Below are 15,235 nucleotides of genomic sequence, written 5' to 3' on the forward strand. Positions count from 1 at the left end.
AAAAGTTAGAAGACACCTGAAATAACCTCCACTCTTTTAAGAAGATGTTCCAGTAGATATTGGAGTGGAGATTCAGCCAATTAGTAAAGTCAGGTAGTGATGGAGGTGAGGTGAGATGAGGTGAGGTGAGGTGAGGTGAGGTGAGGAGGCCTGGGGTGCAGTCAACCTTCACATACTTTCATGTTCAATAGGGTCAGAGTTCTAAGGAGATCTTCCACTCCAAACCACGTAAAGCAGATCTTCATGGGCCTGGCTTTGTGCACAGCGGCAGCGTCATGCTGGAACAGAATTGAGTCTTCTTGGTCAAGTGAAGGGAAGATTTCATGCTACTTATCTGGGAAAACCACATAAGGCTAGAAGAATCAGGTGACCCAATACTTTTGGCCTTATAGTCGTGTAAAGTAGAAGTTACATCGAATATATTATATATGACGTCACCTGTCAATCAAATAAATGATGGGAAAAACACTGTAAAAAAGTAAAACTATATAAAAAGTAAAAAAAAAAAAAAATTAATAATAAAAAAAGTTATTTTTAAAGATTTGTATATATAAATTACACACGCTGTAAGCACATAAAAATCTAATTATTTTTCCTAATTTCGAGCACGAAATAGTGAACGTGCTGATGAGAAAAATAAAATAAAAATAAATAAAAATTCCTTTAAAAAAAAGAAAAGAAATAAAGAAAATAAAGAAATGAATAAACTTCCTAAATTCTCAATTCATAAGTGATTTCACATTTGTTTACATCCATACCATAAAACGACCTTTTACCATTAAATCATCTTTTTAATGAAAGTGTTTTGTGCAACAAGTAAAACAACATCGTTGCTGTAAAAGCTGGAAAAACATCAAAAAACTGATTCTGAGGGAAAACATTTTTTATCTATCTATAATTTGAGAACAAGTACCTTCAGGTGAAACTTTAAGAGTGTCCAGTATTTAGTTTGTAGTCTTTGTGTCTTTGTGTTGTTTTGTGTGTCATTACAATGTAATAAACCTCAGGATCTGGAAAAGTCAATAAAGTTCGTCAGATGTAGAAAACAAACCACATGTTAACATTTGTATGAACACTAAAGAAGAGCTCAACACTTCAAAACAAATCAATCCATCCTTAAAATGTTACTATCGCCGTAACTCCACTGAATAAACACTTACAGTAAAGAATTAACAACTACAGTGTTAAAAAAACACAGTTTGCACAGCATATACAGTGTGGAATCAGCTTTTATGGTCTAAAATCACCATTAACTGTAATGGGTTAACACATTCAGTCCGCAATTTAGAATGAACACCTAGATAGGTGAATTAACACCCACAGTAATGAATAAACACTTACAGTAAAAAAATGAACAGAGTGCATATACAGAGCTGAATTTGTTTTTACATCCCAGAATGAACACTAACGGTAGTGCAACACATTCAGTACAGTAATTAATGAACACTTAAAGTGCTGAATAAGGGCCTACAATGTAGGATCAGCCTTGTGTAATGAATAAACACCTAGAGTGGTAAATGAACACTGACAGGAGTAAATAAGGAGCCTTTAAACAGCATATATATGAATGATCTTGAATTAACACTGTAGTGAGTTAACACACACACAGCACACTTACAGTAAAGGATCAACACCTACAGTGGTGAATTAACTCTAGTAGTGGTATTAGGAGTCTTGAATGAACACTTACAGTAGTGTGTGTTAATACGCACAGTAATAAATGAACATCCAGTGTAACAAATAAACACACGGTAGTAAATAAAGACAATGCTGAATTTATGGTTTCGGAATGAACACTAAAAGAGACAGTTTTGAATTAACACCTATAGAAATACAACTTCTGTGGTGAACAAACACTTCCAATAATGAAGTGTAATAAACAACACAATAATGAAGTAACAGTATTGGATAATAAGGACAGTTTGAGCAGCAGTTTCAGTATTATACAGAATTGAAACAGTTGATTATCTCTTGCGTCCATGAACAATTCAGAGTCCTTCAGATTGATGTTTTATTCTTTACAGTACTGACTAAACACTTACAGGACAGAGGAATTAACACATACAGATGTTGACTCAGTTGACACATTGGTTACATTACAATGAGCGTCTTCAGCATTAGTTTTTTTTTCCTGGCGACGTTGAAACTGGCTTCAGTTGCAAATACCTCAAAAAGTAAAAACTCAAGTCTTACATGAAGAGCTACAGTGTCCCAGATACATGTTTACAGTGTTTTGGCAAAAAGCGCTTAATTTAAAAAAAGGCAAAAATCTGTCAGTGAATATACAGAAAGTAGCTGTTTTTCATCCTTTTCTTATTATGACATGAAAAAATTTCAATCTGATCACAAATAACCACATCCATTATACAATATTAAACACTCAATCAGCAGCTTAAACGTGCCATTATTCGCTTTAAGAAATGTCTTTTGAAAACCTTTCTTCGTTTCTTTCTGTGAAATCATAATCACGTCTGAAATGTATAAGGTCAATGTTTATGACTGTGCGCTTCCACTTTATTCATTCCAAACACACACATACACATTTATAAACATATACATAAACATATAATAAATCTATTAAATTCACGGCTTAACGGAAAAGCCGCATGAATACCTCATAAAGAAGCCGAAATGAAATTAAATGAATCTTGTGGACGGTTTGAACATCACCAGGTTCTCAAACGAATGCTTGGCTTTGTGTTTTACTGCAACAGCTGAACCACTAAAGCCGAAGTGGTTTGACCCTAAACACTCAGGTGTCCTGGGGGTGATTTCAGCTCAACACCAAACCTGAGGCTGCCCACAGGGATGAGGGGGGGATTGCAGACGGTGCTATCTAGCGTTCTTCTTTTGACCCAAGGTTAGAGTCGCTGTGTTGAGCTGCACCCGGTGTGTGTTGGGTGGAACGTTGGAGCTGAAGCAGTCACCAACGTCATGCTTTGACTCCGTGCTGCCTGTTTGCTGCATTCCACTGTGATAACAGTGTGTGTGTGTGTGTGTGTGTGTGTGTGTGAGAGATCTTCTGTCCAATAAACTCAGTGAGCTCTAATTATTAACACCTACTGTGCCCAAATGCATCCTAAGAGAATGCAGTTGACTTAACACATGCAGCTAATTTTTCATATCTACAGTATGTGAGTGGTAGCTCAGTGGTTAGGATGGTAAACTTATGATCAGGAGGTTATGAGTTCAGAATCCATAAGCAAAGCCTTTAATCATCATCTGCTCAGTTGTATAAATGTACATTGCTCTGCATGAGGGTATTTGCCAAATGCCTGAAGTGGGAGCTCAGCAGGTAAAATGTTGGATTCCTGAGCAGAAGGTCATGAGTTTAAATCCCAGCACCACCAAGCTGCCACTGCTTGGCCCTTTGAGCAAGACCCTGAACCCTGAATTAATCGGCTGTATAACTGAGATAACTGTAAGTTTTTCTTAGGGCATCTGCTGAATGCCATAAATGTATCTTGATTTTTCATATGTCGGTGTTTACAGTAACAGTAACACACAGTGTTGAATTTACTTTTTTGTAGTGTTGATGGAACCTTTAACAAGGAATTAACAGTTAATGAACACATGCATGATTGAATTAACACCTACGATGTTGAAGGAACTCTTTCAGTGATGAATGTACAGTAAATGAACAGTGTTGAATTAACATGTACAGTGATAAAGGAATGTTTGCAGAAAATAATCAACAGGGATTCATTGGCACATGCAGCGCTGCAACTAACACACGCAATGTTCAGTGCACTCTTTCCATAATCCATATTTACACAAGCAGTGTTGACTACCTTCTTGCATTGCTGAAATAGTTTTATCAGTGTTGAATTAACGCGTAGGGATGAACTGCTGAATCGCAGTGCTGAATTCAATTACAAATGCTGTGCTGGATAGAATTAGTCATACAATCCTGAATTGATTTACACACAGTGCTGAATTGCAGTGCTGAATTGCAGTGCTGAAATGATTTACACATACGGTGCTGAATTCAATTACACATGCAGTGCTGAATTGATTTACACACACAGTGCTGAATTGATTTACACATGCAGTGCTGAATTGCAGTGCTGAATTGATTTACACACGCAGTGCTGAATTGCAGTGCTGAATTGATTTACACATATGGTGCTGAATTCAATTACACATGCAGTGCTGAATTGATTTACACACACAGTGCTGAATTGATTTACACACACAGTGCTGAATTGATTTACACACGCAGTGCTGAATTGATTTACAAATGCAGTGCTGAATTGATTTACACACGCAGTGCTGAATTGATTTACAAATGCAGTGCTGAATTGATTTACACACGCAGTGCTGAATTGATTTTCTCAGACTTGTACTGAATTATTTATGCACTGCTGCATTGAATTCTGAAGTTTGTAATGAACACGTACAGTAGAGAAATGATCCTAAAGTAAATTATCACACATCTTTTTTCTATCTTTTGATCACAGTGTTGAACAAATTGCAATCATTATTTATAATTTAATGAGCAAAGTTAAGACAGGATTAGTGATTATGTATTCATGTAAAACCTCGATAGATTTTTCTTTCCCAGTCCTTTTTTGATTTGAGTATAGGAGGCCCAGGTTCTAAAGCCATTTTGCATAATGCTGCCACCACCAATTCCTTCCTGGGAATGCTCCTCAGCCTTCATTTTGATTGTTACACCTTTATTTTACACTGAGCATTTCTTCAGTGATGTTCAGAATGTTTTGAATGTCAGAGGTGAACACAAAATAAATCATGTCCTTGTTTGAATGCGTGTCTCTTTCACTGGAAGCTTCCAGAAACTGGCAAGGTTCTCATTTGTTATTCAGACGAAGCTGAGGGGTGAATCATTTCATAACCCACTGTATGTATGTGAATGTATATTGTATATTTATGTGTGTGTGTGTGTGTGTGTGTGTGTGTGTGTGTGTGTATATATAGAGTATGTATACAATACACACACAAACCCAGAACACACACACATGTACAATATATATATATATGATACGAACATACATTTTACACACACATGCCCATGCACACAAACATGTACAGTTTACACACCCAGAACACACACACACACACACACACACACACATAAATATACAATATACATTCACATATACATTAACGTGTTGAAATTAACACGTTAATAATGCATTAATGCAAATTAATTTTAACAGCACTAATTTTATTAACACATGGTTAATGCAGCACGCATTTCTGTTTGTTTTTTGAAATATAAATAAATAAATATAAAAGTGGGATCAAAAATTAAAACCTTAAAAGGCCGCCTACTTATTTCTTACTTAATTTATTAAAAAAATAAATATCAATAAACTCCACCGAATATTATTTTTTAAAAGTCTCAAATCAGCACCAAAATCCTCCATTATGCACAAATTTGGAACATAGACAAAAACATGGGAATATAGCAAAAGTTTTTTTTGGTGTCCTGATTTGTTTTGCTATAGAATGTTACAGTACATGTTGGAATCCATGTTCCTCTCAATGAACCACAGCTCCACAGTACCAGCAGCACTCATGCAGCCCCAGACCATGATGCTGCCACCACCATGCATGACTGTAGGCAAGACTTCTTTGGACCCTTGTGAGGTCTGTTCCGATTGGAACCCATCTTGAAAAACCTCTGTATGACCCTGACCACTGTACTGTAACTCAGTTTCAGGGTGATACTGATCTTCTTACAGCCTTGGCATCTTTGTGGAGATCAACAATTCTAATTCTCCAATTCCTCAGAGACTCTTTACCATGAGGTCCATGTTGAACATCCAGTGGTCAGTATGAGAGAATTGGACTCAAAGCACTGAATTTGAACTTCTCTAATACAAGATACACACTTTTGTCTGGTCCTGTCAAGCAGACAAAAACATGACCATGATGAAAAGGACGTTTGATTTTGCATGTTTACACGCCATACAGCTGTTATCACTGAGGGTGTACTCACTTTTGTTGGCAGTTGTTTAGACAGTAATGGTTGTATGTTGTTATTTTTAGAGGACAGTAAATCTGTACTGATACACAACCTGCACATTAACTCCTCTAAAATATATCTCCAAGTGTCATGTCTATAGTGTTGTCCCTTGAGAAGATTATACTTTACATATATAGATACTGTACATATATATATGTATGTATGTACAGTATCTCACATAAGTAAGTACACCCCTCACATTTCAGCAACCATTTTGCGCTCTGTGTGTGTGTGTGTGTGTGTGTGTGTGTGTGTGTGTGTGTGTGTGTGTGTGTGTGTGTGCATTTCAGCAAGTTCTCAGTTCATTATGAACAGCACTCCAATATTGAACGCACTGAAGTGGCCTTAAAACCAGAACACACACACACACACACACACACACACACACACACACACACACACACACACACTGAACACAATATAATGTTGCACACACACACACACACACACACACACACACACACACACACACACACACACTGAACACAATATAATGTTGCACACACACACACACACACACACACACACACACACACACACACACACACACATACACACACACACACACATGCCCGCATACTCGGTTCCCGTCTCAGACCATTTCGGGGCACTTTGCTTTGTCCATCAGTAAACAATGGAGATACGGCACAGTCCTGACAATCGCAAGGACAATGCCACTCGCGTCCTTGGATTCAAAAAAAGTATAAATATATTGACTAAAGCAGCAGCAGATTATTTATTACTGGCAGGAAGAGGCTCTGCACTTCCTCCCTCAGTGCCACGAGTTCATCTTTAGACTTTCGTATTTACACGAGACATAAAGCCTATAAGGCTCGGGCTGTGGATTAAGTGATTTGTAAAGTTACGCATTGTTCCGTGTGTTTTTTGTCAGACAGAAAACCGAACCGAAGCCTTGCTGGGTGAATCCGGGTTCGAGTCCTCGCACTATCTGAGCAGCTGGTTCGAAACATTGCCAAAAAAATCTATCTATCATCCTCCACAGAGCCAAGGCCACAACGAACCGGTAGGCTTACAAACGTACGCACGCACACACACACACACACACACACACACACACACACACACACACACACACACACACACACACACACTCACACACACACATTCACGTTTTAAGATAGATGTTTAACTAAAGGATAGAATTTAAAGGCCCTGGATCGCAAAGTGAAGAAAATCCGGTGGTCCATGGAGCACAGCTTTAAGGTCACACTTATTATTCCTATAAATACAGCTGAATACTAATTTTATTAGAAATGTGATGGTTAGAATTTAAAACCATTACGTCTTTCAATTTCCCAGGATTTACAGTTTATTTACCACAGTGAACCGCGTGAAGACGTTCGTCTGCCTTTAGGCTTCATAAACATGTTATCTGCCTTTTTTATTCATGTTTTTGCTTTATTATTATTATTATTATTATTATTATTATTATTATTATTATTATTATTATTATTATCCCACTCTAATGCTGACTTACTGTCTACAATTTACCCCTAACACAGAGCTTCAGAGAAAGATAGAGACACAGACATCGTTTAAAAACAATTCCAAAAAAATTAAAACATTTTAATTGACTTTCTACATTTGCTACTAAAATAAAAAAGAAGACTAATTTAATAAACTTAATATATATATTTTAAAATGATTCATTACAAATAAATGACAAATGTTTACAGGATGTAAACAAATGAATACTAAATTTCACTGTAGACGTTTAAACAGTATGACGCATTGCTATAAACGTTTGTTTACAAAAATACCAGTTAAAAATTATACAAATCAAAACAATGTTTCTTTAGCATTTAAAATTGCCATCGGACAATAAATAATAATTCAATTATTATAAAAAATGTATTATTTAAAAAAATGTATAGATTTAACATTTTTTATAAATCAGCACAATGATATATATATATATATACAGTATATAAACATACACTATATTTAATACTAATACTAAATGGACAAAAGTATTGGGACACCTGACTTTTCTAGTCACATATACACAAAGGCAGCTCCATAAATATATCTGGACGTTTTCCTGCTATGGAGCTTCGACCCTATTGAACGTAAATGAATGTGAACTCTGACTGCACCTCAGGCCTCCTCACCTCACCTACATCAATAACTTTACACTTTACAGATGCCCTTATTCAGAGTGATTATAGTTATCTTATTCATACACCAAGTAGCTATGGGGTTAAGGGCCTTACTCAGGGGCCCAGGAGTAAAATCATGAGCAATAATGAGGCTGCGATTTGAACTCACGACCTTTGGATCCAAAGTTAAATGCCCTAAACACTAAGTTACCACCTCCCCTTTACCAGCACCATTGTGGCTGAATGAAGCTCCACAAAACTCCACAAGCAAACTCCAAAATCTAGTGGAACATCTTCCCACAGGAGTGGAGGTTATTATAACAGCAAATGGGACCAATTGCGGAATGGGACGTTCAAAAATCACAAACCAATCTGTTCATTTATTTATATATACACACACACACACACACACACACACACACACACACACACACCAATTTGTTTTTCATCATATCTCATGGTTGTCAGCTTGAGGTGCTACTCAGAAACGATGTAAATCTTAAGCTGCACTACTCTAAAACCTGCTGATGAAGAAAACTAACCAAAACCTTCTGACCAATCAGAATCCAGAACCCTACAATGAGGAGTGTTTTATTAGGTTCTGAAAGCTTCAGACCTCAGAACATATTAACCAAATGGAAGTTGAGTGTTCTGATATTGATGAGTGTAACTACAGGAATTAGCTTCGGAAAATATAAATAGTAACAGCCTGAGTTTCTTTTTCCTTTTTCACTCGTTTGTAAGAGCGCAGCATCTTTCCAGCAGCACAAACCCAGCGGGAGAAGTGCAGGAGGATATCCTGTCCACGGAAGATGGCACTTGGAGGTACTCGAGAAGCAAGCTCGCATCTAGCTGGCTTCTACAGCAAGCAATGCTAGTAAAGAGATTAGCGCAGTGTAACACTAGCCCATGCCCTTGAGAGCATCAGCCCCACATTCGCTCTGCACCATGGATACAGTTCTGGTAAATTCTCATCACATTCTATCCTCATACTTTGGATATTTTTGATGAAAAAAAAACGACCGGTGCTCACGTTAGCCATGTTTCCTGCTTTTTATTTACCGTTTTGGGTGTGTGGTTCGTGCACAGCACACGTATTATAGTGAGAAAAAAACAAGCGAAGACTGTAGTGTGTGTTAGACGAGAGTGAATTTAAATATCTGCAGTGTTGTCTATAGATCTCTTATACATTTGAATTTGTAATGCTATTATTTGCATTTTTCAAAAAAGGTCAGCGATTTCAGCAAATAAATCCATATGCATTTGCTGGTTCCTCCAAAGCCACGCCCCCTGAATAAACACAGCTAGTGTGTCTTGTGACATCACAAATTACAAGTCAAAAGGCTTCCAGTCAGTGGAACCCCTTCGTCCACCATTGAACTGATGCTGAACTGTATGTTAGTGATAAGTAGATACACCAAGCGCCAATCAAAACAAGTTCACCCTCAACCCTGATTGGTGACTTGCTGCGTGATTGACCATAAATAAAAAGGACTAATTTTACAAAATGTAGTTGAGTAAAAAGTCATATATTTGACTTTGAAATGTAGAAGTTACAGTAAAATTCTCTCCAAATGGAAACATGACAAAGCGACTGAAGTACAGTAACGAATGACGTTTACTTCCTCACTGTTCACTGCTGCTTCCTATGATACATTGTGAAACGCTTTGTCTGGGAAAGAGTGGTTTCACCAACACACGATTTTCTTATATGAGCAGAAATTGTGTAAATTCTCAGGTAGGAAAATCACTGATCAAACCTTTAATCCAATTTATTATAAGCACTTTGTCTCCAAAATCCACAGCCGTGTAAAAACACACATATCTCCATACATATGGGGAGAAGATGCTGGACTTCTGTTCAAATTCCACCACCACTAAGCTGCCACTGCTGGGCCCTTGAGCAGGGCCCTTAACCCCTTAACATCTCAGTTGTATAATTGAGATAATGCGAGTGTGTCCTCAGAATTAGAGATCATTAGCAAGCACTAGAGTGAATAAGTGTTTTTTTAGTGTTTTAGCCTTGAGGCTAGCAGGCCTATCAGAGAGCTCGAGTGTGTTATCTGTGCGTCTGGCTGGGTGTCCTCATCGGCACGCTCCCGAAGTGTGGCTGCTACAGGTGTGGTCTTCTCTTTCTCTCATTCTCTCATTCTCTCTCTCTCACATCTCCTTTCCTTCGACCCTGACACACGCCAAATCCTCTGCCATCAAGCGCACCACACACACAGTTCACACACACATACACTCGAGCTCAGGCACATGCCAGAAATCCCCCCTACACCGTGACCGTGACGCACGCCAAATCGCCTGATCGCAGCCAGCTACAGCTACACCGTTCCCTGAACGCACACACACACACACACACACACACACACACACACACACACACACAGAGCGCTTTACTTTAACTCATCTTCACCCACAAGGCTACAGCATTCTTCTGATGCCTCACTTTCTCGACTGCAAACCCTAAAGACAAACGTCCAGATTGCAGCGGCGCAGGTCAAATAGTCGACATAACTGCCCTTTATGAATTTCTCAGAACTTATTGCATCGCTTGAGAGTTCAATCTCATGGCCGAAGAATCACAACACCTAAAGACTAAGACTCTACTAATTCCCCCACAGACGTGCTCCGTCGCCTCGCACCGCACTGCCCAGACGCCCAAGCTATTCGCGGGTGATGAAACGGAGGCGTGTATGTAAAAAAAGAACGTTTCTGTATATTGTGCAGGATATTAAAGCAGCGATAAGCAGAGACCTCGCTGCCTCTGATAGCCCACGCTGACCTGCGGTTCCTCTGCACATCAAACACGGTTCCTCTCCCGGAATCGTTCTCTTCTCTTCCTCCGGCTCCCAACTTAAACCCCACTCCTCTTTTCTAAAAGGCTATCTCCTGGCAGGTGTCAGGGTGTTTACCAGCCCCCCCTTTCCACCCCAAAACCCCTCAGCACCACCACCCAGCACCACTCGCACTCAAGGTTGGGTCACATGCTGCAAATATCATTCCACGACTCATAGACTTTTGGGTTTTAATGACAAAAATATATTTGAGATCGGTGAAGTTTGGAATCATCTCATTTGTTCCAAGCTCAACGGCATCACAAAATGCAACTAGCTTAGCGTGTGCCATGTCTAGCTTTCAGCCGCAGAACAGACACAAGTGGAAGGAAAGACAGGAGGTGGAGATGGAGGTGGCAGAGACGAAGATGGACAGGACCGGGAAAGAGTTTATTAGAGGGACCGTGCAGGTTGGACGTTTTGGACAAGGTGAGAGAGATGCATGATCGAGATGGTTTGGACGTGTGCAGAGGAGGGACATGGGGTATATCGGAGAATGCTGAGGGGGAAAAGGGAAGGTTAAAAAGGAGGTTATTGGATGTGGTGATGGAAGATATGAAGGCGGTTGGTTTGAAAGAGGCAGATGTAGAGGACAATCTGTTATGGAGACGAATTGATTCGTTGTGGCGACCCCTAATGGGGGTACACAAAAGAGGAAGAAGCAGAAGCCAGTTAGCCAACGTTAGTGTTACGATATGACAACGCTACACTTACACTTCAGTAACAGTCACAAAAAAATCTAATACAAGTTCAGGAAATGATTTTTGTGGAAGGAGTCTCCAGTGCCAGCATTCAGAAAACATCTACTTCTTTCTGGCTGTAACATGACAAGCTGAGAAATTTGTTTTACAGATGACTTTTTGTTCATGGCTACTTTAGCACAGAGCTAGGGCGCTACATTAAAATGTAACTATAAATGGATAAAAAAACAGCTGTCATATAAGGGGAATAAAAGACTTTGCTGCATTTTAAGGGGAAACTGTGTAGTAACTGTATATTCAGTTACTAAAGAGCTAAAATCTGGAATGTACATACTGTATTTGCTTTAAAAGGATTGTGAGAAATTGTTTTTTTGTTTGTAGCTACTACAGCTAGGGTGTTACACTAAAATGTAACAATAAACGGATAAAAAAAAAAGCATAACGTTTCCTTGAAAATTGGCTCTCGTATAAAAAGGAATCAAAGACTTCAGCTGCGTTTAAGGGGAAACTCTGTAGTAACTGAAGTGTCACTTTCAACGAAGACCACAAATCCAGGATGTAGATATTTAAGCAGGTTACACACACACACACACACACACACACACACACACACACACACACAGTGTGGAGTAGGACAGAAGAGAGAGCAGCGCGATGGCCTCAGCGCACATCATCGGCAGCAGCAGCCTTGAGGAGAGGGTGCAGGAGTGAAGGTCAGATATGAGAGGGGCTTCGTCCTGGAACAGCTTGTTAAAAGAGAAAGAGAGAAAGAGAGAGAGAGAGAGGAAGAGAGAGAGAGGGAAAGAGGATGAGGGGTTGAAGGAGGGTTTTTTCGTCGTTCTCAATTGGCCTTGAGCGGATGCTTAATGTGCTCCTAAGCTCTGGCCACGTGGGGAGCGCTGATGTAAATGCTGACAGCTACGAATCAACCCCGAGATAACCCAAACACAGCGAGGGTCAACCAAGTGCAGGGAGACGCTGCTCTCTGCACATCTCTCTTCCTCTCTCTCTCTCTCTCTCTCTCTCTCTCTCTCTTTTTTTTTTTCTCTCTCTCTCTCTCCATACGTTATACACACACCTGGAGCGAACCTTACAGCAAACTCACGCGTTAAAACTTTGCCCAAAATCGGCACGCTTTTTCCCTCCCATAGATTCAGGACCGAAGTTTCCTCCAAATTCAGAACCTCAGCTGAAAACCAACATGGCTGCTCACAGCACCAGAACAAACCAGTCCAGCACTTCCTGACTGAATCAATCAGCCAATCACGTGGCAGCAGGACAATGCGGAAACTCCTGCATATCTTCAGCTGCAGGAGCTTCAGCTAACGTTCCCCTCAAACATCAGAATGAAGCGAAAGTGTAATCTCCTGCTGGGTTTTGTTTCCTGCGTGTTTGTGCTCGGTGAGATGGTTTTCTGGGATTTTCACACACACTCCCACCACAAACAAGCCGAACAGGAAGTCTGTAGTAATTCAAAAAGCCACTTACAGCCGTGGTGGGCAGAAAAGCATCTCAGTACACACTTCAATAAAACCTCATGAAGAACCTGCTGTGGTCTTCTGCTCTTTCAGCCCATTCACCTCATTCTGGGAAGATGTTCCACTAGATTTTGTGGAGATTCATTCAGCCACAAGGGTGTTAGTAAAGATCTTCCACTCCAACCCACAGAAAGCAGATCTTAATAGAGCTGGCTTTGTGCACAGGGGGATTTTGTCATGCTGGAACAGGTTTGAGTTTTTTAGTTCTAATGGAAAATTTCCTTTCATCCAAAGACGTCCTACAAGATTTGTCTTCCAAATTTGAAGAAGAACCTCATATGGCTGGAGAAGTGAGGTATCCTAATACTTTTGTCCACATGTAGTGTATATGTGGAGTATAAGCACTTTTATTGCTTAATTACAAATAAAGCTGTTGCAGTATCTTTGTTTAGTTTCTTGGGTTTTTTTTGGTGGCCCGAGACCTTCAGAGGCCTTCAGCTCTCTCAGGTTCATGACGTCTTTATATGCAGTGCTTTTTTCCTCCTCGTGAAAACATCTCGGGTACGTGCAGGATGCTTTGTCTCAGCTGTGCTCAGCGTGTGCTTTGTGCGTCTCGTATTTGCTCAAACAATAATAAAACAGGGAATTTCTTGCCCCCTTGTTCACGCCGCACGTGTTACTTCATCATTACTCCATGGTTTAAGCTTCCTGAGAAGACTGAGATGTTCACATTGGCTGAGATACATAGAAATATTAATGTTGGTTTCAGGCTTTCAAGATCGGATCTAAACGTGTTTAACATGCTCAAAAAATGATACCATTGGATTTAAGATCTCTCTGAGGAAAGACTTTTGAGGAACATTTTTTTGAAGTGGTGTTAATGGGTGTTAAAGCGTGTGCACATTGTCTCGATTTTCTAAACTTCTTCTTCTTCTTCTTCTTCTTCTTCTTCTTCTTCTTTCATCTTCTACCATTAGGGGTCTCCACAGCAGATCCTCCGTCTCCATACCCCCCTGTCCTCTACATCTGCCTCTTTCTACCCCAACTACCTGCATGTCTTCTCCCACCACATCCATAAACCTCCTCCTTGGACTTCCTCTTTTCCTCCTTCCTGGTGTCTCCATCCTCAGCATTCTCCTACTGATATACCCCATGTCCCTCCTCTGCACATGTCCAATCATCTCAATCTCACCTCCCTCACCTTGTCTTCAAAACGTCCTACAGGTAATGTCCCTCTAAATTTTTTTAAATAGTGTGAATGAGAAAAGAAGATACTGATTGAGTTTGATTGAGTGTGTGATCGAATTTATCTTCCATAAAGAGATTGATGGATTGTGTATTAGCTTCTTGGTTAGCGCTCGCAAAAATGACGGCGAAATAGAATGAAATCCAAAATATTTTTTGTAATTGATGAAATAAAAAAAAAAGATTATAAAATAAAAAATATTTAAATAAATAAAATAAATTCTATACAGTGTAGATTTGCTAAATAATGATCATATTATTATATTATCATATTATATTATTTTATTATTATATAGCAAACACCCAAAATAACAACATTTACAATAAAGATAATTGCTGAATAAACACTGGAATACGTACAAACAGCCTTGATGATGATTTCACGTGTTTGAAAGCAAAAAAAAAGCAAATATATGTTTATATTTCTTTTCTCCTCTTTTCAAGAATCTTCAATGTTACCTTTAAAGACCTTGAAAATAGTTTTACATTTTTTTTGTATTTTATGGTCACATACAGCGAGTAGGAAGGCAGCACATTTTCCAGTTTCTGCATTGTTTTTGTTTGTTTTTGAATAAATTAATGTAGTTCAATTATTAAAAAAAGAAGGAAAGAAAGAAAGATAAGCAGTCTGGGTTGAAATAATTAACTAAATAATAATAATACAAAATGATACATAAATATGCAGGCAGGTAAACAAATAAATAAATATTATATTTTATATTATATTCCTATTATATTTTCTTGCTCCTCTAATAAAGTGAATTATAGATCATCATGCATTCATTATCCACTATATGGATCCAAGTTTGTGGACACCTGTGCATAAGATTGTGCTTTTTGAACATCCTGTTTGACATTT

Source organism: Silurus meridionalis, chromosome 17 (genome assembly GCF_014805685.1).
Source record: "Silurus meridionalis isolate SWU-2019-XX chromosome 17, ASM1480568v1, whole genome shotgun sequence".
Lineage (NCBI taxonomy): Eukaryota > Metazoa > Chordata > Actinopteri > Siluriformes > Siluridae > Silurus > Silurus meridionalis.